This window comes from Pagrus major, chromosome 16 (assembly GCF_040436345.1).
Source record: "Pagrus major chromosome 16, Pma_NU_1.0".
In the NCBI taxonomy this organism is placed as follows: domain Eukaryota; kingdom Metazoa; phylum Chordata; class Actinopteri; order Spariformes; family Sparidae; genus Pagrus; species Pagrus major.
This window is the reverse complement of record NC_133230.1, coordinates 25,582,410-25,608,427: the sequence shown is the minus strand read 5'-3', so window position 1 is coordinate 25,608,427 and position 26,018 is coordinate 25,582,410. Positions and strand designations below refer to the sequence as shown.

The following is a 26,018-nucleotide window of genomic DNA, read 5'->3' as shown; positions in this document are numbered from 1 at the left end:
TATTTTATCAGCCTAATTCTTACCGTAGCTTTGAAGAAAATAATTGCACAGCAACATATCACCAACTTAATACTGATCACTTTTATATTTTATTGAGTCCCAGAAATCAAAAATTGAAGACAATTTGCAAATGAGTTAAATTAATTCTGTAGTTTGAATACAAATCAACTTGTCTCCTGATGTTTAATCAAACAAGTATAGTTATTTTTAATTCAAGTGTAGAGATCTACTTTATTCTGTCTTGTTTCAAGTTGCTCATTCTTGGAAAATTCCTGAAATAAAGCTAAACTTAGCCATGAATGAGTGGAATTATCCCACCCTCAGGCCCATTTACACAATGTATTCTTGTTTCCTCAAGGAAAATGAGGCCCTACAGCGAATTCTGACTGTTAATTGTGCTTTTTTTTGTACAGTTGGACACTATCTTTAGACACACAGGAAGTCCTCAAAAGTGACATTAAATTGAAGGTTTTTCTGTAAAACATCTTAAAGACAAAACCCCTCATCTTCCTTCACAGAAGAGTAGAGCCAATGTCCTGCTCACAAGTAGTTAACCCTGCGTCAAGCGTCTTAAACCTCCCTCCTGCCGCTCCTACAATCTGTCTGTCGTGTGTGTGTGTGACTTTGTCAATATCACCCATGAGGGTTCCCCTGCTACTCTGCTGAAGGGGATTAAACATTCATGATCATGTTTATTAATGACCAGCAGGCATTAGGGATCTCCGGGCTGTCACACACACACATAAGCAAACACTTTTTTTTTTCACACACATTTGCACTTTCTCTTACAATCTTCCTTCACACTCTCCCACAATCTCTTTCGTATTATCCCACCCACACATATCAGATACGCTGGCACGCTTTCTCTCTTGATCTCATACACCTACACACTCGCACAGAGAGATAACACATTTCTTTAATTTGGTAATAAGCCCCGAAGTGTGTGTGTGTGTGTGTGTGTGTGTGTGTGTGTGTCTGTCTGTGTAATATGGATCCGCTGGCTAGTTGAATAGAAAAAGAACAGATTTCCTGTCTCCGCGTCTCTCTGGACTGCCGTTCTGAACTCTCCCAGGGGTGGAGGGATGGACTGAAGACCTCGCTGAGAACATCTGTGACGGCCGGCCCCAGCAGAGACCTCAGTGTGACAGGGCCTATCCACAGCAGATGTCCACCAGTGTGAGTGTGAGAGAGACAGAGTGTGTGTGTGTGTGTGTGTGTGTGTGTCTCGTGTAATCAGAGTTGAGAAGTCCATGACCCAGAGAAATTGTAGAGGAAATGCTCTCACAGTCTCTTCCTTCCTGTCCCTCTTTTCCTTTCCTGTTGTGGTGGTAAATTAACAGGTGGGTAAAGATGACCAACAGCAGCTGACCATCCTATAATTATTATAAAATCAAATATTTCCAACCTTGTCTCCTTCGTCTCTTTTTCCCTCCACTCTCCCCTTTAAGTCAGGGACCATTTGTCCTCTTTTGGAATGATATAAAAACTATACATGCTTTGCCCCGCAGCCCCTGCAAATGAAATGACAAATGAGTGATGAGCAGAGGAGCGCTGATGCTGCACTCCTCACATCGCCCCATCTGATTCTACATCTCTTTTCCTCCTTCTTCCTATCCCTACATGCTTTCCCCTCATTATTCTTCCGCACTGCTTCCTCCCCTTATCCTTTCTTATTCCTCTGGCCTCCCACCTCTTTACTCCTCTCTCCATCCTCCCCTCCTCCTTTTTTCGTACTACCTTCCCAGTGAAGCGTGTCGTAGTCTGCTCAGATTCCCTGGTAACTGAGCCCTCTCAGTGGGAGCTACATCCTGGTTCATGAAACTAAACTAAAAATGCAGTTTAAAAAAAGAAGTCAATGGCTATTTTTAGGTCTTATTTCCATCTTGAGCAAAGAGGTTATAGAGGGCAGTAAATTACCCTTCAAACTGGAGGGAATTCACTTGAAACGAAGTTAACCTTTAAATAGGGAAATCACTGGTTGGGATGTGAACATAGGCTATAAAATTACAACATGTCCTTGGTCGAACTATGCCGAACACATTTTCTATGTTGTGTTTAAAAATCAAAAGTGAAAAACAGAGAGGTTTTAGTCATTTTTAAGCAGTTTTGTGGAGATGATGTCAACTTCACATTGGTGTAAAGGTGCAATATGTAAGAGTTGGCCACCAGTTCATACTCCAAACAAGCAGGGGGCAGCATATCACCAGAGTGACCACTAACTGTAGCTGCCATTAGCTAGTAAGCTTGATAAGCCATGCATCTAGTGGGCCAGACTGGGAGCTTGGAGCACCAAGGAGGTGTTGGTGTTTACATTGCAAACACAGGACTGTTGGTCAAGAACAGGCTGTTGCTAGCTGGTTAGCATGCTAAGTTCAGCATATATCTCTAACATAATACATAGGCGTTGTAAAATCAAAACTATTATTTCTTCACATTCGGTTGATAGTTTTGGTCAATTTATGAATGTTTTTAACCAGAGTTCTTACATATTGTCCCTTTAAACTAATTTCTTGAAGATTGTGTACTTCTACATTCGAGGTTGTATCTGAGATAGTCTTGCATTTTATTTCATTTGGATTGAAAATGAAACAGAAACAGCATTTCTCTGCGAAAATGTCCAATCTCACTTTGGATAATGTTGCATTCGCAGCACAGTGTGTACTAAGGAGAAAGAGAAAGCCAGTGGTAATGACATGTCGGAGAGACATGGATGAGTTTAGAATGTGCACTGATGTCAGACAATAGACACAACAAGAGCTTTGCCTGTACAGCATAATTCAGTACAACATCCCTGCAACGAATGCTGCCTTTGTGGAGCTATTTAGGGTTTGAGTCGGAGAAGCAGCGCAACATTGAAATTGGAGTAAGATGTCAAACCAAACTCAGTAAAAGTGCCATTCAACACTGAAAACAAATGCCACTTAAAAAGTAAGCCTAACAAGGAGTGTTTTTTGCTTGGAGTAAGCAAAAGGAACAAGTGAACATTTTCTTCTCTAAAGATTTCTGGAAATAAGATGTGCCTAAAAACTTCCTATATCTCACTGAAATGTGAGGTGATTGTGTTTTATACACATATATAATGATCAACTATTAAATTAGTATATATGCTTGGTAAGATGTTGAGTTTTTACAGTGAACCAAAACTTAAAATTAGGGCTGTCACAATATCAGATTTTCGCTGCATGGTTATCATGGACAAACAAATTCCTGATGCGATATATTCATCTTTAACTTTGTTTACTGTGTGTTTTTTCTCTATTTTGGCAAATAGATTACCATTAAATTATGAGTGTAGGGAGGTGTAGAGAGTCTGTACCCATAACTTTTTTAAAAAGTGTACAAAAAACATTTACGTTCAATTCAGATGAAAAGGCAACCAAATACTCATGAACAAAAGACACAAGATCTAACATCTTCACTGGATTATTCACACAATATTATCATATGCATATTATTAACACAATATAAATATTTCATTTTTTAAATATCCCTGTTAATTTAAATATCATGACACCGCAACACCTCTACCCCTGAAATGAAAGCTAAATTCAGAGCAGGAAGCAGTGAATAATGATGTTGGTGGGGGAGAGCAGAGGAGTGTCAGAGGGGTAAGTGCAGAGGATTTGACAGGGTGAAGGAGGGCATTGAAGCTAATGAGTAAGCACACAATCTGCTCCAACCTGTTTGGCCTCCACCCTTTCTCTTTCTCTACCCCGTCTTATTCCTCCCCCAATGCCTTGAGTGTCACGAGGGACACCGGGGGGAGAAAATGAGAAACATGAATCTGGCACTCTTTAGTGTGTGAGCAAGGTGGACCTGGTCAGACCAGGGATGGGGGGGATAAAGTGGTGAGGGCAGAGAGGGTAGTCAGGGAGTAGACAGAGGATGTGGGAGTGGGAAGAGTGTTGGAGACGTCTGGTGAACAGACTTTCATTTAAAAATCTTTTAAAGGATAATTCCACTTTATTTATTTATTTCAATTTTGGACCTTATTTTCATAGTTGTGGTGCCATGCCAACAGTGAGCAGGTAAGAGTTAGTGCAAATATACATAAACACAGGCGGTGGACAAAATAAGACAAACAATTCATATGAAACAACTTTCATGATCACATATATATCATCACATCATCGTAATTACTAGGCTGGATACAGAGCAAAGTAACCAATGTACCAATTAGTGGTGTGCGTCAGCTGTTTAAGAGGTCTGACAATCACTTTTTAATGGATGCTTTGTGGCTTATATTATATGGGATGTGGATTCATACGTTTTTAAAATTTAATATGAGCCTTATATAGCTGATGCAGACATCGTTTATATTTGGAGCTGATTCAGTTGAGTAACTATGTTTTAATCTGCTGTTCGGTTAAACCTATGAAAACATAATTTGCATCTACAGGAAACTCATCTGCTGTTAGAAATCCTAATTTCTTTCACTGTTAAGATGAATCCACATTCAACTGACAGTGTGATCTATGCTGTGTTAATGTGGAGTCCCAGATACATATAATTTGACTGGTAAATTAACTCTCAGATAAACTGCCAAAGGTCTAACTACTAAATAAAGATCCACTGACACAAGTCAAACTTAAATAAATAAATTGATTAAAAAATGTAAATCTGTAGTAGAGCGCTAGAAGGTTATTAGTTCAAAATAATGCGGGCCCAGAGCCATGACAAGAAAAAAGATGAGGCGGATTAACCTGCTGTGAGGTCTAAGGGCAAAAATAATGAGCAGGTGGGCCCCTAAAAACCCCCGTTCCTTCCCCTCTGTGCATTTAATATATTAGTTTTTATATGCTATAACGCTGGCCCCAGGTTAACTGTGTGTGGTAACTTAATTGAATTGCATTAATTAAGAAATACGCTAAATACAGGAAGCTTGAAAGAAGAATTTTCAGTTAATTTAGCACAAACTAGTCATCTGAAGCTTTCGGGGTTGAGGTTCTGGACCCTGCAGCAGTTGCCCACATTGCTTCCCACGACCTCCCAAATCACCAGACCTAAACAACATTAAACTTGGAGTCTTTCCTTCGAATCGAAAGCTCCAATATCCTGTTACTCCGCAGTTCAGGATTTGTACAACAGCACCACAAGTCGACATAAAGCTCCTTTAAAGGGGAACTCTATTAGTGTTTCAGTTATTTTGTCCACTACCTGTAAATGCAAAAACACACTGCAAGTTGTCCGCTGAATAATAGATGCTCTGCCCCGTCTGTGGAGCGGTTACCCTCATGCACACAATTTGTTGTCGAATCAAGCCCACATGCGCGCACGCACACACACGTGCAGAGCGCAGGAGAGCACACAGGAGAACTAATCCGATTTCACAGCCCAAATGAAAAGAGTCTCACATGCACACATCCATTAGCTATTATTAGCTAAATAGGCTAATAGGTAAACACACACACACAAAGGGCTGCTGTCGAAAACACAAACACCAGGGGAGACAAGCTGCTACAAAATGGAAACGTGTTGAGTGCTTTTCTTTTGTTCGCAGCTCTCCCACATGTCCAGGAAGCAAGGCTTGTAAAATGGGTTTAAATATTAATCTCACTTTAACTCAATACCTTAGAATTGATGCTCGGTGGATATGGGACATTTTGAGTCTGGTGAAATTGACCAATTGTCTCATAGGTCTGCTTGAAAACCGGAACATTCTAACTTTTTACGATGAGGACTAATTGAGGTGTTTGGAAAATGTTATGCTGTCTCAAACTTCCACCAATTCAATTAAGAGCAGGACAAGGCTGTTAAGGTCAGTGTTAACTCTGAGCCTGTTTAGACCTGGTGTAACATGCGTCTCCACATGCGTCTTAAGTGACCACTTGTGATCGTATGTCACCTTCCCACTCTATATACAAATAAACACGTTCATCTTTTTTGTTTGCAAAACCATGCAGTGTTGTGTTTAGAACTGGAGGCCCAACGGCTTTAGTCAGACCACCTCCAAATTTGGTCTGAGCGATCAGATCCCAATACAGTCTCAATATGTATTTTCTTGGGGGCATTCATATCTTTACTTAAGGTGCCTTTCATTTACCTCTGAAGTCGGAGCTGGAAATGACATCGAGTTGACCGTGTTCCAGTACGAGTCAGAATACCAGTTCTTGCCAGGTTAGCCATTGTAAGTCGTTGTTAGCAATACCAGTTGATAACAACGCATAACACTACATTTTGTGCACACAAACACAGAAGCAACATGTCCACAGACAGAAGTTGGACAGTACTGTGTGTAAGACTGATTTAATGAGACCAAAGTGCTAATAAACAGCATTTCACAGCTGTTGATAATCCATCTTGGATTTTGAGTGGGGACGTGTGTCTGACTTTCCGAGTCGAAAATCCAACTCCGAGGGGTGTTCCAGTTGAAATTGCCGACTAGGAACTCAGAAATTCTGACTTTCCCGTTCAAATGGAATGCAGCATTAGAGTGGTCCACTTGTGATTGGATAACCGTAGATGCATGTCCATGCTAGGTGTAAACAGCCTCTTTGGTACCATCCAGTACCAGAATCCACACATTGAATGTGCCGCCCCACAAACTGATGTAGTTAGCTAATGGTGTCCTCTTTGGCCTTGTAAGTAATGTTTGGTTACTTCTATAAGTATTAAGCTAGTTAGCCAGACATGCTATCAATTGTGGCATATGTTAGAGAGTTAAACATGCTATTTAATTCATCCTTATTCTTTTGTTCTTGTTTTTAAAGCCTACATAAGACACCAGCCCAATTTCACACCACTTCAACATGTGGAGAAGTCAAAAACTTGACAGATCTGCCATAATAACTTAAGTTTATCCCCAAGGAGACATTGAAAACTGCTTAAGAGCCTCAAACACAGACACACACTTGGAAATATAAGCTTACCAGCACACAAACTAATCCATTGTTACCATGCAAGCCTCTACAGCGCCTGTAAACAAACCAATCCAGACAGTTTGAGGGGGAAGTATCAGCTTTCCATTAACAGCTCCAGGTCATTCAATTTCCCACTTTAAAACCTGAGCTGCCAGACGGACAACCGCCTCGCTTGGGTTTGGTGGTGCTCTGCGTCGTACTGGTAGGCGATGATTTTGTGGGAAACTGCATGGTGAGTGTTTCTAATTAAGAAAGTGAAATGAGCAGATTTTAACAAGGTGATTTTAACAGCTCTGCGCTCTGCTCCCTTCACATGGGTGTGAAAGTGTTTCTCAGCGGGGAGCGAGGAGGTAATGGGTGTGGGAATGTTACTTTAGTGGGCTGGCGGAGGGACAATCATGGTCCTAATGGAACAATAAGAGCCCATTTGTTTCTAACACATTGGATATTATGCTGGGGGTCCACAAAGGCCAGCAATATCACTGTCATAGCTACATGAAGTGGTGAAAAAGAAATTGTGTGGTTGCAATTAAAGAGTGTAATTAACACATCTGTTGTTCCCAGCCTTTAGCTTTCTTCTCCAAGTTGAATTGTGTGGCTTGTTTTCAGTTTGTGTGTTGCCCTTATTGAGTTAGAATAAGAAGAGTTTAGCCTCTGCATGGCCCAATACAAATCACATGGCACTTCAGAGTGAATGATTGCATTTGCCTCATTGGAATCAGCCCTTGCCATTTGTTACTGAATAGAGCTTTTGATTTTCAATGTACGTTTGTTGCCTTGTAATATGTTATTCTCATTTGACTCAATTTAAGCTTATAGTAACTCAATTAAATGTCCTTGTGTTTGCTGTGGATTCCCCTCCGCTGGCCTCTGGCTGTGAGGCTGCGGTTGAAGTCATTTGACCAGGAGTGAAGAGATTTGAAGCAGCTTAAATTGTCTGTCCAGCCCAGAGCTACAGACTTCTTCCTTATTCTCTTTCTGTGAGTCTATAAAAGACGACGCTTGTCCAGTCCTGATCTTTCTTTCATAGAGTAATCTCCCCACAGTCACTCAATCATTTATATCCATTTTCCTCTCTCATGTGGGATATATTTGGCAACGTACATACTCTCAACTTTGTCATTGTCAAATCTGCCCTACATTCACTTAAAAAAGATGTAAAAATGGGCACTCTGGTGTTTTCTTGGGTGCATTTTTAGATTGTGGTCTGATGTCATGCTGACCACACATCCAGCTGTCCAACATCGGTCCGTCAGTCATATTTTCTCTCCCCATGTTTGACGTGGTACGGTGCGACTGTGTGCCATTCTTGACACGGCCTGGTGGGAAGACAAACATGTTTTTTTAGGATAAGCAATTTTCTTGTCAGTCGCTGCAGATTCACCAGAGAGAAAATCTAGGCAGATGGATGTTTCGGAGCTAATGTAGGTGGGCAATGATGCCTGAGAGGAATTGGTAAAAGCTAGAAATTCAGTGCAGATAAAACATAGGGGCTTAAAGAGATAAAGAAAAGGCTGTTGTTCACTGAGATTTCTTTGTGTAGCACTGGAGCCTAAAGGGATCTATAGAACAGGTTTCACTATTTCACACAACAGATGCTCACATGTACCAACAAAGCTTGTCTGAGCGAGCAAGCATTAGGTTATACCATCAGCTGTATGTACTGTATGTTCAGTGAACATGATAGAGTGCACATACTGTACTGTATGAAACATGAAAAGTGACAGATGGGCAAGGTTTATGAATGCACATAGATCCAGAAGCAGCTAACTCATCATCATCATCCTTTATTTAAAGCAACATTATGTAGGAATTAAAATTTTGTGTGATTTCTCGTTTTTGAGTGCAACACAACTGTCGTAAATAAAAAATCTCACGTTTTTTAAAATAATTTGAAAGATATAATGTAGCGTTACATGCTAACTACAAACAAAACTTAGCATGTCATTACAGTGTTATGTCTTCATAACTTGCGTCTTGAAGTAAACACTTGTGCTCAGACATTTTTGCCATGCGGCGGTCGAAGTTTGCACAGGCGTTGCACACCACTCAGAACAGTAACAGCAAGACAAGCTAATGTAACGTAAATTAGAGACAATAACATCTGGCTATAACATGTCACTAGCTAAACCTCTGTCAAAATGACGTGTCTGATGATCAACAGCCTCTTCACTCTTCACCGCTGTCATGATTACCGTAGATGTGCTGTGTGTGATTTTAAAGTGTTACACACTGTGATGCTACCCACTCACAGAAGTTACATAGAACAGGACCAAGCAACAGAGGGGTGGAGTGGCTGAGACAGAGACACCAGTAACCCATTAACAAGTCACTGATACATTACATATGATAAAATACATATACAACACATATATTCAATACATGCATAATACATATACAACACAGACCAACCACAACACAATAAGCTGAAGAGTGATTGTAGAGTCATTGCCAAATTCTGCCATTGTGATTTTATTCTTGTTGCATTTCTCTTTGGAGTGTAACCATGTCAGCCAAAGTCAGTTTTCGTTTTGTCAGATTAAATTCTATTGGTAACAAGAACAAAAACAAAGATAATGAAAGAGAAATCAAAATATTGTGTTGCTGAAAATCTTTTCTGCTTTGTCATCTTGTCAGTTGTTGTGTGATCCATCTAGAGGTCGAGGAACTGCTCATGGTCTATTTTTCTTTGATCCATTTCTCCTTAATTGATGCTGCATAATTTGGATGCTGCATTTTTATTGCTCTCGTCTTTCAGCAATCCTGCACAATGTGAGATCATCTACACTGAACCTGTGTGGGATTCATCTCCAGTAGTGATCATGTTGACTGACTGATACCATGATGTTGTCTTGTTAATCCCTGGCTTATTTGTTAGCGAGGTGCGGATATCCTCTAACAACCGCGGTGCGCTTACCTTGAAATGATTCATTTGAGAGTAATGATCGTCAGTAGATGGAAACAGGCAATCAGTCAGAGAGAGAAAATGGCTTTCTCCAACATGATTTTCAACACTTCATGCAGACACAGTGGCCTTGGGTGCCAATGTGGTCTTTCATTTACCTGAACCAGGGCTTATTTTCCACAGGTGCAGCCTCACTTTCCCATTTTCTAGCTTTATCCTTGTTTTACAGTCCCATCCTCCCATTCATCAAATGGCTGTCTCAATCCTTTCTCCACACACAGGGACACAAAACCCTAATTCAAGTCCCAAATCGGTCACACCCATGTGATAGTTTCTTCACCTCGAGCTCAAGCAATCAACAGCTCAGGCACACCAAGTCCCCCACCTGCTTGTCTTCCCTCCTCTCAGTAATAACATATCTGTGTGGCAGACAAGCAGTCAGACAGACAGATGATGCAGCGTGCGGGGGACAGATCTATCACATATGTGGTTTCCCACTCTAATACATCCATACAGGTTTATATATCCTCTGATAGCAGACACAGGCCGTTCTATCAAACATCTTCTTGCTTGGTCAGATGGATTTATTTCTACACAAAATGAAAACTGTGGATGATGCTGCTATTGAGTCATTTTCACAGGTCTACAGTTCAAAAAATTCATTCGGAAAGCCATTTTCCAAAGGTCTTTTTTATCTAATACTAATGAAATCACTTGTACAGGAAAGTAAATCAGGGGCTTTAAGTGCTCAGTCCGTCCTTTAAAGACCCGCACAACACTGGCGCGAGAGGTCGGCTGCTGTGGCACACTGTTCACTCGTTGTCGTCATTGATTTTTCATTAGTTAGGCCCTCAGGAGTCTGCAAGCTATCACTTTGATCAGATCTGTCGCGTTCAATTAAAAGCCTTTTTCCAAAATGGCCCGGCTTTTTCATGCCTTATCACCACTCTATCGCCTTTTTGTGCTTAAAGATTTCCTTTGTCTATTGTGTGGGTTGCTGCGGTCGCCTCTTTGTGAACGTGGATGCTTTTAACGTCGGCTGCTGTATTTAGAAACAAGTAAGGAGTTGTTTCAGGGTGTGGTTGGAGTGTCTGATTATAGCCCTCCCTTGTTTCTCCCTCACACACACACACCTTACGATAACTCTTTCCTTTTGTATTCTGGATGCACAAAAACCATCTTCCCCTCCAGACAGACCGCAGTGCGCCTTCTACACCAGCCTGCCAGCCTTTGCAACAACAGTATGAGACAATTTTCTCCCAACCACAGCAAGCCATTAAAGGCTACATGACAAATGAGCATGGTAATAGCATGTGGACACTGGACAGGACGACCCTCATGCAGTGGTAATAATAGCTGGATCACATTGTAGGATGGAAGAGTCACTTAGCAGGGAATCTCACCTTCCCTCCCCAACTCTCACATACACATAGAACCACTATCAGGACCCTATTAGAGTGGAGACGGACAGGATTGCTGGACTGCGGGTGCTGAGAAGGCTCTCAGGTGCTAATAAGTGTGTGTACATGTGTCTGAGCCCGAACCTGCCTGAGTATGTATAGAATATTTGTTGTGCGTCAGCAGGAAAAAAAAAGAAAGAAAAGAAAATGCTGGCTGAGCTTGCTGTTTTTCTACCCCCTGTTGTGTTTTAAAGCAAAAAAAAAAAACTGGCAGTACCAATGCTAACGCCATCGCTGATCCTCTACCGGTTCGTCTGAGTTTAAGGGAAAGCCCTGGAAGGGTTGTTGTCTTGTGTCAGAGCAACAGACAGACAGCAAGAGATGATGGGTGGCAGGATGTCTGTCAGAGCCAATTATGTTTAATGAGATGCGGAGTGACCAGAGCTCCTGAAAACTGCCAGATGACACAGAGAGCCTCTATGTGGTTGGAATATATCCAGAATGCTGCACTGAACAACATTACATACTGGGTGGGGATGTGCAGCACGTCACTGGTAACACTGATGACATTTTCTCAGTGGATTACTGCAGTAATAGAAGTCCAACATTTTGGTTCTTCTGGACGAATAAGACGATCTGAATCCTGGGTTACATCCCTGCTTTTCACGTCCTCTCACAGCCACAATTGCCTGTATCCTGTTACACTCCTGAAGATGCATAACACGATTTCAAAACAATATCCTTGGCTAACCGGAGCTGAATACCCTGCGGCTAACTAAAAGTAAAGGGGCACGAGAGGCGGCTCGTTGTGTAGACAGATATAAATTGATGTGTGATGAAAGTAGCAGAGCAGCACAGAAATAGGCAGAAGAGAAACAGGCATCTCCATTCGGACCACACTGCAGCAGCTGTAAACGGGCTGATATGCAGATTAGATCGGTCTGGCCTGGGCCGACACGCCCGGCCAAAGAGCCACGTTACGAAACACGAAAGGCCGGATTATGGTTTTTCGGGCATTGCGAGGGAGATTGCGGGAAAGGAAGGGCTGGCCATCGCGACTGTGTTATCAGGGAGGGGAGGCATTTGGATGCGGGTGACTGAGAATGATAGAGATGGATGAATAGTCGAAATGTGACGTCCAAGAATAACAATGACAGTTCTCGTCTAGAGGAAAACAAACCTGTTTGCTATCACTGCTGCTTATCAGCTCATTAGTCCATGTGACAGACAGGGCTGTTGGTGTTATGCAAAATATGTTCACCTTGTTCCCCCTTCCAAGCAAACCAGCTGGCTGAGAAGCAAAGGTTAGGAAGCTTTACAGGTCAAGGGCCAAATAGACAAATGGATTCCCACAGGACACAGATCCAAATTCAATAATAGTTTATCGCAAGGAAGCCTCATTAATACTGAATTATAAGTGGTTAAAACTCCACTTAGATATATTGTCTGTGCAAGTAAGTGAGTAAAGAAGTGGAGTTAAACTTTTCTCATTAACAATTAAAAATATCAAACCCTATTGGGTGCCACGTCCACGTCTGTGTTCAGAAGCCCATATCGTCATGGACCGTATGTACTGACAAATATATGTGGACATCAATGTAGTATATACAAACCACTGTCTGTTGGCAAAATCCACACCTTGATTCTTTTGAACAGGTACTTCAGCTTTTAGTATTGCCCCTAAATTCCCGGGGACTCACAAGAGACAGATTACAAAAAGAATGGTTAAAATCGAAGCAGCATAGGTTGAGATATCCTGACTTTAAATCCCTATTACGGCTCAAGCTCCAAGAACACGGCATTTCCCATAATCCTTCCTCAAATATGTGTACTTCATTTAAAACCCACAGCCTCAGTTTGTAAAGCAGACATTCTATTAAAATATGAAAAGCCACAGTTTGGTCATTCTGCTGCTAAAACAAACAAAAGACATAGTTTGATAATATCGTGAAGTAGCGAGGGATCATGGGAGTTGTTGTCTTCATTGTAAAACAACCAGAATTGCAATGAAAGACTATACGACATGACTCAGGCAGAAATGTTCACGGGCGAGGTAATGTGTTAAAGTTTTATTCACGTTACTATTAATCACATTTTCTGACTTACTTCCTTTCTCCATCAAAAAATAATCTGATGTTTTCTTGAAAGTCATAGCAACAAGCAATGAAATAAAACACACCGTTACCTTGAGTAAAAATACAGATTTTTTCTGGGTTTGAACAGAGTTGAGCAGGGCGGATATTTCAATTCACTGTTGGGGGGGGCAGTAAACAAAAAAAATCTCAAGAGCAATTCCTGAAGGGGACACCCCTGAACCCGGGAAATTTTCTAATTGTCGCGACAAAACCAGGTGTTTTTACCGAGACCTCAGGACATCTACAGCGGTGTTTGTGGCGACTGAAACATGGAGCTATTTTAAGCCAAACACTGTTTTCCTAACCTCATCTCAAGCATTTTTTTTGGTGCTTAAACCTAAAACATTGTGACAAGAGAAAAATAGTTCTTTAAAGTTCACTTTTGCAAAATATCTACTTACTGGTCGGCCAGCACCACGCTGAGAGGCTCCAGAGAGACAGGTGTTAGATGTGCAGGTTGATTGGCAGCGGCCCAAACCACTGTGAGGCATATGGGGGGGTGGGTGGGGGCACTTAAAAACACATCTGCATCTCTAATTAGCAGTTTTTTATTATATATTATATATAATTTCCGCTTATGGATGTAAATACACAAGTTATCATGCAGAAATGTTTCATATAATATCTTTCAAGTGAAATAGTCATAAACTTTATCTCATTTTCCTGAGGACCCTGTCATCTCCGCGAGGGACCCCTAAAGGTCCACGAACCAGTGTTTGGGAACCCCCCGATTTACCGTGTTTTATCATACATTTAAATATACTTTAATTAATCTCCCACTATAATCCTTGCTGTGGTAAAAAACACGGCCATCCCCCCTCTGTGTGTCCGTCGGAAGGAGGAGTTTAACCCCACATTGTCTGGGAGGAGCCCGCAGTCTCTTGGCGCTCCGTCCCAGGAACATTCGGTCTGGAGACGGAGGAACCGTGGAAGTACGCTCCAATAAAATCCGGTTTTTATGTTTCTGTTAAACACAATACCGTTGCGTTTAGCGGCTGCGAAGAGGGGAAAGCGTGAACACTGCGAGAAGTATGTTTTAACAGAGGAAACAGTAGCCGGTAAGTTACAAGCGAACTTCTTTCTGTCACGTTGCTGTTAAAGGTCTCCGTTCATTTCTGTGTGCGCGCTTTGTCCGCTGCGACACCTAAACGCATCACTGATGAAGATATTTGCTAAAAGTTTGTCTGTGAAACAAAAGTTTGTGGATGTGCGTGTGCGTGTGTGCGTAAAATACGGCATTAATTTCTCCAGTGAATTGTCATTGGTTGTTGTGAGTAGTAAATCTCAGCAGCTGTGACTGAAATCATCTCCCTGCAAAACATGTGATTGTCCTGTTGTCGGTGATTATAATTGCCTTCGTTGAGACAGTACACCACGGGCAACTGTGTTAAAAGTAGTTATTCATCTGTGTGTATTATCCCAGAGAGACAGTGAATGACCTCGCTCTTTATCTTTATTATAATCAGATATTAAAACTGTCTGGTCCCTCATTAGGATGCAGAATCCTTTTTCGGAAGCCTTTTGTGCAAAGTAACACCTAATTTGGTGTGATAAATAAAATAAATTGCATCCTGTCACCAGGCTCAGCCTTGAGAATTAATTAAAACTCGATACCAAAGGTATTTGAGTCTCATTCCACGGACACAATAGATCACTTGAGTGTGTAGAAGTTCAACATGTAGCCCACAGCAGTGTCACACACGCTACTTATTGCCTCTCTTTCTTCCTTCTGATTTATGAACTGAGAGATCGGGAGCATAGGCCGTTCCACTAAATGCCTGATTATGTTCTGCTGTTGTGTTTGAGTGTGATTTACCATCAGATTGTATTGTTATTTGGCCGTGTGCTGGGGTGGAAGGGCTGGAAGGGTAACAAAAGGGTCCCGGGACCCCTGGAGTGAGGGGGCAAACAGAGCAAATGTACCAAAGGAGCAGGAGGGAAGGGCCTGGCATGCCTTTTGGATCTCTGTCATGGAAACCCACACGCGAAGGTGTCAGTCTGACTGTCCTGCTACCTTTGCACACTGCTGAGGAGGGTTGTAATAATAAAAACACAGGCTAATGTTTGACTCAGAGAGGCTGGCTGGCGTGCTCATTGATCTGTCTGAGGGCTCTTGGTGAAGTTCAACCTTGAGGAAGCGTGATATTTTACTGCTAATTAATGTGATTAATGATTATTTAATGATAGATTAGACAAGTAAACAGTTTGTGATCATTTACTTGGATCATTGTCATCCAGGAAATAGACTGAGCCCAACATGAGTGCAAGAGAAAAGAATGTCTTCCGGTTATTTTTCTGGAGAAGGAGCATGCTCTGAGATTGGTTTATATTTCATCCCCTGCCTGTTTAATGGACTGTACAGAAATAGTAACTTAGATAATTGCTGTTGTTCTCATGTGTGCACCCTGTTTTTTTTTTTCTTTTGGCGATCAACAAGAGAATTGCAGGGTCAGAAGCAGTGGCACCACATACATATTTTCACTTTTGTGGTTCAAATTTTTGTGGCAAAGAAATCCTCAACCACGAGAACATTATGTTTTTACTATTCTGTTTTTCCCCGGGTTGGGACGGGGTCTTGACCCAGAGTGATGCTGATTGAGTGTGACCTGTAATTTCCTTTTAATGAAAAACCGTATCATTTTGCTTGTTCAGTCCTTTCCTTTGTGGCACGGGTTGAGAGTTATGCCTCTCAGCTGGCAGGACTGTCAGTTGTCAGAGTTGTTTACCAGTGACAAAAGGGAAATGTAATGCTACCCTCTCTCCTGGGTGGCTCAGAGTTGCTTCACAGGCTCATCACTTCTCTAATTTAAGTCGAAGGGCTCATGGAGCGGTGACATCATTACCACAGGAACCTCCCAACTTCATGAAACAATGTGTTTTGAAGTCAGATAAACAGTGTGTAACTTTGTGACGTTATGTAAAAAAGAACAATCGGCTGTTGTGGGAAAATGACTCATCTTGTCATTGATGCTCTGTGGGAACAGCAACTTTCGAAGAGTGAGAAACTCTACTCGCTGGAGCCCATTTGGACGGCTGTGTGTGAGTGCCCATCGTCGTTAATTCTGAAGTGCTCGCCGAGAAACGCCAATGTTTCATGTCTTCTCCGCTGCACATTTTTCTCCATATAAGGTGGTGTGCATGTGACTTATCAGGCATGGGTAACATCTGTGCTTATTGTCACACGGGGATGAAGGCCTTTTACCGTCTCTAGGTAGAGAGGCACTGCAGGGGAAAAACCACAGGAGCTCCACATGACTGGTGCATCTCCTAGACAGAAGGATTTGAAGTGGATCAAATTGAGATCAGCAAAAAGCTTCTTTCTGAAATGAAATGTCCTTTTCAAGGCCTGTCTGTTTCAGTGCAGACCAGTCCAGTCAGGCGGGCATAATGGTGGCCTGTATGTTTCTATTTCTTACTTCTGTGGTTGAGATTATATTTGGCTTTCAAAGTGTTTGCTGGTAGCGTACGGCCAGCAGTGTCTAGAGTGGTTGCTATAAAAAGCAGGTGAACTAAAAGCTGGTGTTGACAGCATCTTGGCCGAGTCCTCTCATTTGCTCCCAACACTCACTGAGACGCCAACTAAAAGAGACATGACTGACTTTGACCTAAACCTAAACCTAACCCCTTCGGGTGCACAAAACTACAGGCCGAAAAGAAACACCAACAGAAGAGTGACATACCCATCCTGGTTTTTAAAAATAATATCTACTCTCAAAAACAGCCAAAAAGAGTTGCCTTGTGCTGCATTATTCAGAGATTCTGAATTTAACTTTAATTTTGCTGTGGCCATTGTGCTGGTGGACACACACTCTCACACACACACTCATCCAGTTCAAGGGATTTGTTCAGTCAGCTCCACTTTGTTTATCGGCTCCAACACGAGATCCCCTTGCTCGACTGCACAAGCAGGAACCTCCTGTCCAGCTCAGCAGAGCGACATGGTGAACCGATGGCGCCCATTCATGCCATCCTTCACAGTCAAAACTCCTGGACCTTTTGTGGAGATTAATGCATAGGTCTAAATTGAATTGCACTCATTCTGGTCACCTGCAGAGGTTGGCCTGTAAGCTTTGCAAAGAAAATGAAGATTAAACTGTTGGCGGGTGCTTTAACAATGTATCAAACGAGGTATCTGATTAATAGTTACCGTGCAGATGGTCGGGGTGTTGGTGAAGAAGGGAGCGAGGTAGCTCTTAAGCAGTACCAGACAACTTCACTTGTGATCATGACTTTCATTAACCCCAAAGAAATAACTGCAAGACATGCCATTACCATTCTTTTATTGATGGTCATATAAATCATAGGGCGAGTGGTGCGCATAAGGCAAAAAGCCCCCAGGGCAGCACTTGAGTAGCAGTGCATGTAATTCCTGTAAGCTTACCAGACGGCGTACAGTATTTCAGTCTGGAGCAGGTGCTATCTCAGCACTTTGAACCCGAACAAGTGATTTACAAGCCATGAAAATACAAGAAGCAGTTTGATTATCAAAATGTATGAACAATGAGGTGTAGGGTACAAGGACTATTGGGTACAGAAGCTATTTGCTGCTGTATTGATCTGCATATGAGATTTGATTTCTTGAATCCAGCTGCTGCAGAGAACCCTGTTTGAGTGTGTGTGATCTTTTATGCTCAAAGCGTATTCTTTCAGCACATTGCTGCTGAGTAAAATTCAACCTTTTGATTATATATTCATGCTGGAAACAGTCATGTTGCATCATGTCTCTGCTGTGTGCAGTAGTCTGTATGTATTATTTGAGTTTGTGATATCTTCTTAAGAGAAGAAGAGGCACGTGTTGCCACAACCAATAACCCTGTTCATATGGAAATACCCCATCCTGCACCCCCTCTCATTATATCTAAGCCTGCTCACCGGTCAATCCTTATAACAATACAAATTGTGATTGATCTGACCTACCTTGGTCCAGTAGCCAAAAGGTCTCAGACGATCCTTGCCCTATTGGAAAGGCAAACACAGCTGGTGCTACAGGCTAAAGTGCTCGCTGCTTGGATGTTCTGTTGGCGCCATGTGTCTTGCGTTGTCCCCATGATGGATGGAGCAAATTCTGGGTACACATTTACTCTAGCACATCCCACCTGCTCATCAGTGGGTGGAGATTGACTCTCTTATTGTCTCAGATGAAAGCTAGAAGGCCCAACCTCTTCTGATGTTTTTTCTAAAGCACCCTAAGCTAGGCAATTGATTCTGCTAATATATTCAGCATGATCTGTTAAATAATCAAAGCTGTGCTCTTCTCTTTGAACTGTGCGGTATTAATTGTGTCAGATCTCTTTGCTTTTAATTTAGATAACAAATTTCTCCACAGCCGTAGCCTGATCCGTATTCCGTCATGATGGGATTCTTTTGAAAGATGATAAATCTTAATACCACAAAGTTATGAAGAGCAGATGGCAAAGAGTGTTGGGATGTGCATAAATCCATCGCTGACCACATATGGATCCAACTGAGCAATAGACCATTCATCATTGTCTACCTTTACCACTCATATATCACTCATCACGACACAAAATTGCTATAACTCTGCAGTCTTGCAAGATATTGCTGTTGTTTCCCTTCCTTTGCGTCCCCAGTAGCTCGCTCCACTGAGCTGTGTTAGACACGATGCACCCTTATCTGCACTCTTTCCTGGGCATTGTGACAGACATGAAGTGCTTTGGAGGGTCTTTGGCAGCCGTTGTGTTCGTGTTATGTTGAGAAACATTTTCAGGCTCATTAGCACTCCTTCCCCAGTCCAGCCCCCTCCCTGCTTGAACAGTCGGTGGGTTTGATCTCCGAGCAAGATAAGCTCTTTTCTCCACTTCTCAGTCTCTGGGCCTTGTCATGTTGGTTCAGTCATTTGGCATCCGGCCAGTGTAAACAGAGACCAGGTCCTGATTGTTTTAGGTCACCGGCAATCCTGGCATCCACTCAGTGAACATGCTCAATTAAAGCTTTCGTGAAAATCCTTTTCTCCAAAGAGGTAAATGTATCCAAGTAACCTCTTTCCTGGGGCGATATCATCGTCAAGGCATATCTGGCTGACAGGCCTCAGCTGTCAGAGGGAAAAGGTGATCTGAGTGAAGGAACTAATTGTAAAGAATGTCAAGAAAAGAGCAAAGAAACAGTAGTTGTAGGGACATTTTATCAGTTTCATCTGTTTTTGCAGTCTACGCCTTTGTAAAAGCAGCAAAATAGTACAATATGCTCCACATCCTCAACGTAAGGAAGCCAAGGGGTGTATTAGCCAGGCTGCAGTAGGAGAGTCTGTGTGTGGCCTTGCTTATTTTTACAGCACCCTCTGGATGCCCAAGGATGGACTAGCCCTTCTCCATTTCTCACTTTGGTCAACTTGGGTTTCCTCATCGCACAGAAACTTCCAACTTCTCTGCTCTGCTAGCGCCAAGACATGATCTCTTCTTGGCTGTTACATAAGAGCTATTTAACCCAGGGTTCGCTCTGTTTCTGGCCCAGGGGGAACAACTTGCACACTCTGTCTGGCCAGCCCTCCATGCCACCCTGGCTGTAAAGTCCACGCCTCGATCGTTTTTCACAGTTTATGGGCGCAGGTGCAAAGGCAGGTGCAAAGGACTTTCTAGACTTTTCTACCCAGCAAATCTTTGCCAACCCAACATTGAGAAGTGAAACCTTTTTAAGACAAAAGTGTGTCTTACTGATCTTTGTTGCTTTCCAGTTCTGGCACATTTTTTGCTATCAACTCACGGCCAACAAATTACACATGGGCAAAGCCTTTATACAAAGTCAAGAAGGTCAGTCTTATCGCTGGAAGGTTCCCACATGAGGTTGATGTTAAGTCAAGCAGATTACACAGAGTGCAGGTTGCTGCTCAGCTTGTTGCAACCTGGGACAGTCCTGCAATATTAATACGTCTTCTTCCTCCAACGGGGTTCCTGCAGATGCCACCAGGCTCTCATAAATGCCGCTTTTTAAAATTTTTAGCAGTCTTGTCGAAGTGGGTTCACCTAGCTGTCAGAGGATGATTAAAACTTGCCACGCACTGAAGCTCACTGCAATGTTACTGAATCTTTGAACCTGATGGTATCATATTGGAGCGGAGATGAAGGAGTTCACCAGGCTGCTGTAAACAACACAGGAGACACATGTGTGCTGTGTGTACAGAGGATACCAGAGGCTATTAATGGTATTTGACATTCAACCGTCATTGGAGAAGACGACTCCTAATTTGTCTCCAGCTCAAATCTAATGTTGCCGGAAGCCAAGACAGTGAATCTCATGGTTTATAGACTCCTACTGATGTGGTGCTGGTTCCTCTGTCCAAGCACTACTACTTTGATCCAGAAAGGGTTATCAGAAGGTGAACAGTACAATGAGATTAAGCGGTGCAGCCAGACAGATTTGTTTTAACCTTGTGACGGAGCCAGACTAGCTGTTTCCTCATGTTTTTAGTCTTTATGCTAAGCTAAGTTAGCATTCAAAGTATTTGGAGTATCCAAAAATGTTGTGAATACACTTTTTGCTGTTAAATCAGACACATAGGTCTAGATATTCTGAGAACTACAAAATCAAAGCAACCATCAGATGATCATGACTTGGCCTTTGGTGAGACTTTGTGACCTCACCTTTCTCTATGTCCTACACGTGATCCTTTACCACCATGGTTAGGGCAGTATGGGTCATCTCACTCAACCTCTCAAACCTCCCTGGTGGCGTGAAACACTCAACAGGACCATTGTTGGCTTTTCCACGTGAATCTCCCTGGATGTGGATGATGTGGATGATGTGTGAGCGTGCAGTGTCTACAGTTTAGACTGGCGCTCTCTGTGGTATAAAGGGGAACAACTGACTCACAACTACAAGGGGTGTGTGTGTGCTTACTAGAAAATCACTGCTGAAGCATGCGAGGCCACTGTGGCACACATGTTGAATAGCAGCACTTCTTCTTGCATTCTTTCTAGCTGAATAACAACAACTCAGTGTGTTAAACGGCATAACTCTTTTCGAAGCCTTCATCCTCCATGTTGATGGAGTAGCTGTGTGTGAACCGCCTGTTGGTCTTGATCGTATCTGCTTTCATGGCAGGATTCCTGCTACCTAATCAAAGAGAGAAAAAAAGCACCTCTCAGAGATGTTGCATTTTTCTACATCCATTGCCCTTTTATATACTCATTGATATTCGCCTCACATTTGACAGGATCTGGTGTAAAGTGAATGCGTACAGTGGTGAAGTCATTCATTATAAATCATTTCCCCTTTGGAGGGTGAAATCATTTATTCACAGTCTCATGAGGTTAGTGATCCAAGGAGCACGCCCTGACTGGTGACTAATATGTTGTGTCACTCAGCCCACTGACATGCACTGGATACACTTCGGTGTCTAGGTTTATTGCAATTCATCTCCTCCGCCAATACAAACAAGTACTAGAAAGCTTGAGTCGCTTTTTTGCCTTAGGTGTCTATGCTCAGCTCGGACACTGAATGACAGTTTTCATCAGGGATTGCCAATTTCCTCACTCCAAATGTCTGTTTCTGCAAAAGAATGACTTTAATAACTGTGACATTTTCCTTAAGTTATTTTGAAAACCATCCCTGTCTCTTTAGGCGCTCGTCCTGCTCCTCGGTAGTAATTTTCTGTGTGTGCGAGCGAGCGGTTTTGTCTCCAGCGGCAAGCCCTGTGGTCTGCTCGCGTGGAGAAATCAGCCTCACTGGAAACTAGTGGTTGCCTTTTTTTTTTTTTTTATTCTAATAACAATATTATACAGTGCATAGGTTCATGCTGGCATGCCCAGGCTTATACTAATAATAACAATGTCGAAGTGCCAGGAACTGGGGTTTCCTGACAGTTGGGATGATTTTTACAGTTCAAGGAGCCGAGTAAAAGCTCTACTTATGCAGTCATGTTGTATTACTAGCCTCATGCATCAGTTCTCTCGCATTTTTTTTTCCCTTTCACTCGATGAATCACATGTTCTTGTCCTGAAATTTTGAATTAACAATTGGTAATTAACACATTTCAACCTTTTGTTTTTCATTGGCATGCACAGCACATAATTGGCCCTAAGAGAAAGTAAGCCATTAGTCAGCGGGCAGCTTTTCTAAAATGATGTGTGTGTGTGTGTCTAAGGGGGGTGGGGGGGGTCAGCTAAGTGCTCATGTTTGGTCCCAGACATGCCTGCTGCTTTTGCTAATCATGCTATCATACAGTGCCACAGGCTTCTTTCTCAGAGCCAACAAATATTTTAACAAGCTGGAGGAAGACTGCACTCATTCTTTCCGATGTTTTACCAGCATCCATATCATCATCGCTTAATGTCTGGGCTTTTTGGCAAGCTGTGCAGTACGCTCTGGCTAGCCACAGGACTCCAAGGCCAAGATACATTAACATACAGCATGAAAAATGTTGAAAAAGTTAAATATCGTCTTCTATATGCTGTGTGCATGGGAACATCAGAGCCACTTTGATGTGAGACAAAACAGCCTCACAGTCTCTGCAGACAAGTCGGATCAGGTTAGATGGTTCAAACCACTATGCCTCTGTGGTCATTATTGTTTTTTAAAGTGGGCTGCAGTGCAAGAGTCTTTGCACAGTGTGTATTGTCAGAAGAACACCCCGTTCCCTATTATCCAGCCTGGGTGGCGGCGTGTTCTCTTCATCATTCAGTAGTCGGATATACTGTGAATTTCTCACTTCCTCCAGCAACTTTCTTTGCGCCTTTTTTATCATACCTTCCTCCCAGTGGGTGCGGGTGGAACAGTTGCCGTATCGCAACCAGTAATGAGAGAAACAGTGGATGGCTTGTAGTCAGCCGTTTGCCTCAAGGGTTAAGTATCCATCTTCATTCCCTCTAAACCCACCCCTGCTTAGGAGGAGAAGGCTGTGAATAAATACCACCCTTGTCTTCTCATAATGGAACAGCTTGACCTCCCGTGACCTCTGCTGGTCGGAGCATCTGCCTGTCGATTTCACCAGCCCGTCCTTTGGGACATCACCAGGCTGTCGCATCTGCCCGTGAGCTGTAATTCAATTGGTCGAGGAATTTATTTTAAGGAATAAAAATTTAGCACTGGCCTATAATTTTTCTGAGAGACAAAAGAAGCCTGTCAACTGGAATATGCTGTTGATTTATGGTTTGAAATTGTGTGAAAGTACTTGTTTCTTTCTGGGCACCGTGCATGACGACTGCATAATGAGCGCCGTCCTCATTGGCATTCTTGAGCCTCCCTATATGGATGGGATAATAACGAGGTTGGCAGAGGCCTTAATTTAATCATGTCGGTAAAGGCGGTGCACATGTGGCACAGCTGCTAGCGCTTAGCCGAGACTTGCCATGCCCTTAGATGAGGTGCCATTCGGTGTCCGCGTTGGCTTGGTTCTGCTTTATCAGTCTGTAAGAACCGCATTCCACAGTGAAAAGGCTCTGCAGAGCTGGACAAAGGAGTTTGTTCTGCACAGATTTGTCTGTGACTTTTCTGCCACAATCGAATTAGCTCACGTGCCTCCGCCTACGCGTGACTAGAGAAACTGGTTTAGGTGTTTTTCCTGCAGCAGGCACAGGTCAGCCTTTGTTGTTGCGTTTATTTAACTTTCCCACTTAAACAGTGAGCTGCTCAAGCGCTTTGTCCAGCACCTGTTCTGGATTATAGGTCGATAAAGGCTCCCGGCTAATTTCTTGTGATAATTCATCGGTGAAATCTAATCTCACCTCTGCCATTTGGGCTCCTGTTGGAGTAAGCTCTATTGAAATACACGCAATAATGTCAAGAGTCAGAATCTCTTTCTCCTTGAAATGGAAAATCATGTACATACTTGAACATGTGCATTACCAAGCTAATTTTCACACAACATTCTGCTTATTCCAATGAATCGCATTTTAACCTATGACACAGTTCGGCGACAGGAACTAGGTCATGCGTTGTGAATTGACTGAGCATCTGCTGGGAAAAGAGGCAGAAAACATGCAAAGTTGTGTTGACACACGTGCACCGCAGGTATTAAACCTGCAGTGCCTGTGTTAAACCGGTTTGTGATTGTTGAGCTCTCCTCTGCATGATTTGTCCGTCCAGTGTGGCCTAATTTCTCACACTTAAAGGTGCACTATGTAGTTTTTGAAGAAATTTTAATCAGAAGAGAACGATCTCATTTTTTTTAATGTCTAAAAGTAAATAAACAAACTCAAACTCTTGTTTTCATGACTGAATAAACTGAATAAGCAAACTGACCTTAAAGGCCTACATAAATTTATACTGTTTTACTTTTTTTTTTATATGTGGCGGACCCTGCTGCCTTTCTAGCTTCAAACAGTGTTCTGGGGACCTTATTTTCCCCTGAGAACAACTTGTTTTATTCAGTTATGGAAAAAATAAATATATTGAGTTTGTATTATTACCTCATTAATATACCCAGGTGTTGTTGTTTATTATCAAGACTGGTCCAAATCGGTGATCTGATGTATGAAGTGGATCAAGGGCTCAGGGAACATGATTGGTAGAGACCCCAGAAAAAAATCATTTCTGTATTTTTTTTCCCGTGAAAGAGAAATACAGAGATTCCCATTCCCACTAAAATCATCCCTTAATCACAAACTGTCAAAATAATTGCAATCCTATATTTTGCATTATTGTTCAGCCCTTCTGTATGTGCGCATAGTTGCCATCCTGTGCATCCTACAGAGTTATTTAAAAGCCTGCAGAATGCAGACATCCGCAACCAGTAGGTGTAGTGTTGAGTAAAATTCCTGTGTGTACGTCCTACTGTCTGTTTGTGTTTGCGCCTGGCTCCTCACCAGCTGTCTCACCCATCATCAGCTCTCTCAGGATTCTGAGCAGACGGTCCAGCTCAGATTTCCCTTCTCCTATCTGTGCTGTAAGTCTTCTCTGGACTGTAACAGATACTGTATATCAAGCCAGCATGGCTTGAAGCCGCAATAAAACAAATTGTTTTGGTTAATGATAACAGGAGCGATAGTTTCTCCTGCTTTCCTGTAAAAGTGCGATTGCACTGAGCTGGTCTTATTTCATAACCTGTTTATTGCACCGGGAAATTGCCCACCTTTGATCAACAGCCAGCTCAGTAGAGAATATTAGTTATTCTGCCTCCTTTATGGAGAGCCAGCAGCTATGAGCAGCTTTACATCAGAGGATGGTTACTTTATGTGGAGATTTACATGAGCTCGCTCTGCCTGTGAGCTCAGAAGTGAGTTTACTAAAGCTGTGCTATAAGTGGGGAACTTCCTCTTTTAGGACTTTCATGCACTACATGTATGTAAACTTGCATGTATATAGGTCTCAGGTAGAGCAGGACTCGTCTAAACAGCGGCGATTTCCCCTGATGGATGGTTTATTTAGGCGTCCAGACTGTGGCCCTGTGTTTACAGGGCTCTGATGTAGGTCCACGACCTCATGCTGACAACCCCACCGCTTTTATCCTACCATCTACAGCTTGGTCGCCTGGCTCCACTCGGCTCAGCCTGGGACGAGGATGTATGCTTGTCTCACACAGACCCAACAGTGCGAGCAGAATACTAAAGCCTCTCTGGTGAATCATCACTTTAATTTTCATTTTAAACAGAAAGAAACTGCATTCCTGCGATGTCTAATGCATTTGTGATGCAATTTGGAAAAAAGGTCATTCCTGAAGAGCAAAGCTGTGCTGAAATTAGTAGTTTAACAAGTTAATCCACTGTTCTGGTAGAGGGGGATAATCCTGATTGTTTAGTTCAGTCTCACTTTTTTGATTTCTTTA

The 26,018-nt window shown here is 42.5% G+C and overlaps 1 protein-coding gene across 1 annotated transcript in view; it reads left to right on the top strand.

The window, feature by feature from the left end:
- The first annotated feature begins 14,186 nt into the window (after positions 1-14,186).
- LOC141010111 (rho guanine nucleotide exchange factor TIAM2-like) overlaps positions 14,187-26,018 on the top strand; it is a 73,814-nt gene continuing 61,982 nt past the window's right edge. The window contains exon 1 of the mRNA XM_073482935.1: positions 14,187-14,358. The gene's annotated coding sequence lies outside the window, so the exon portion shown is untranslated. The remainder of the gene's footprint in view (positions 14,359-26,018) is intronic.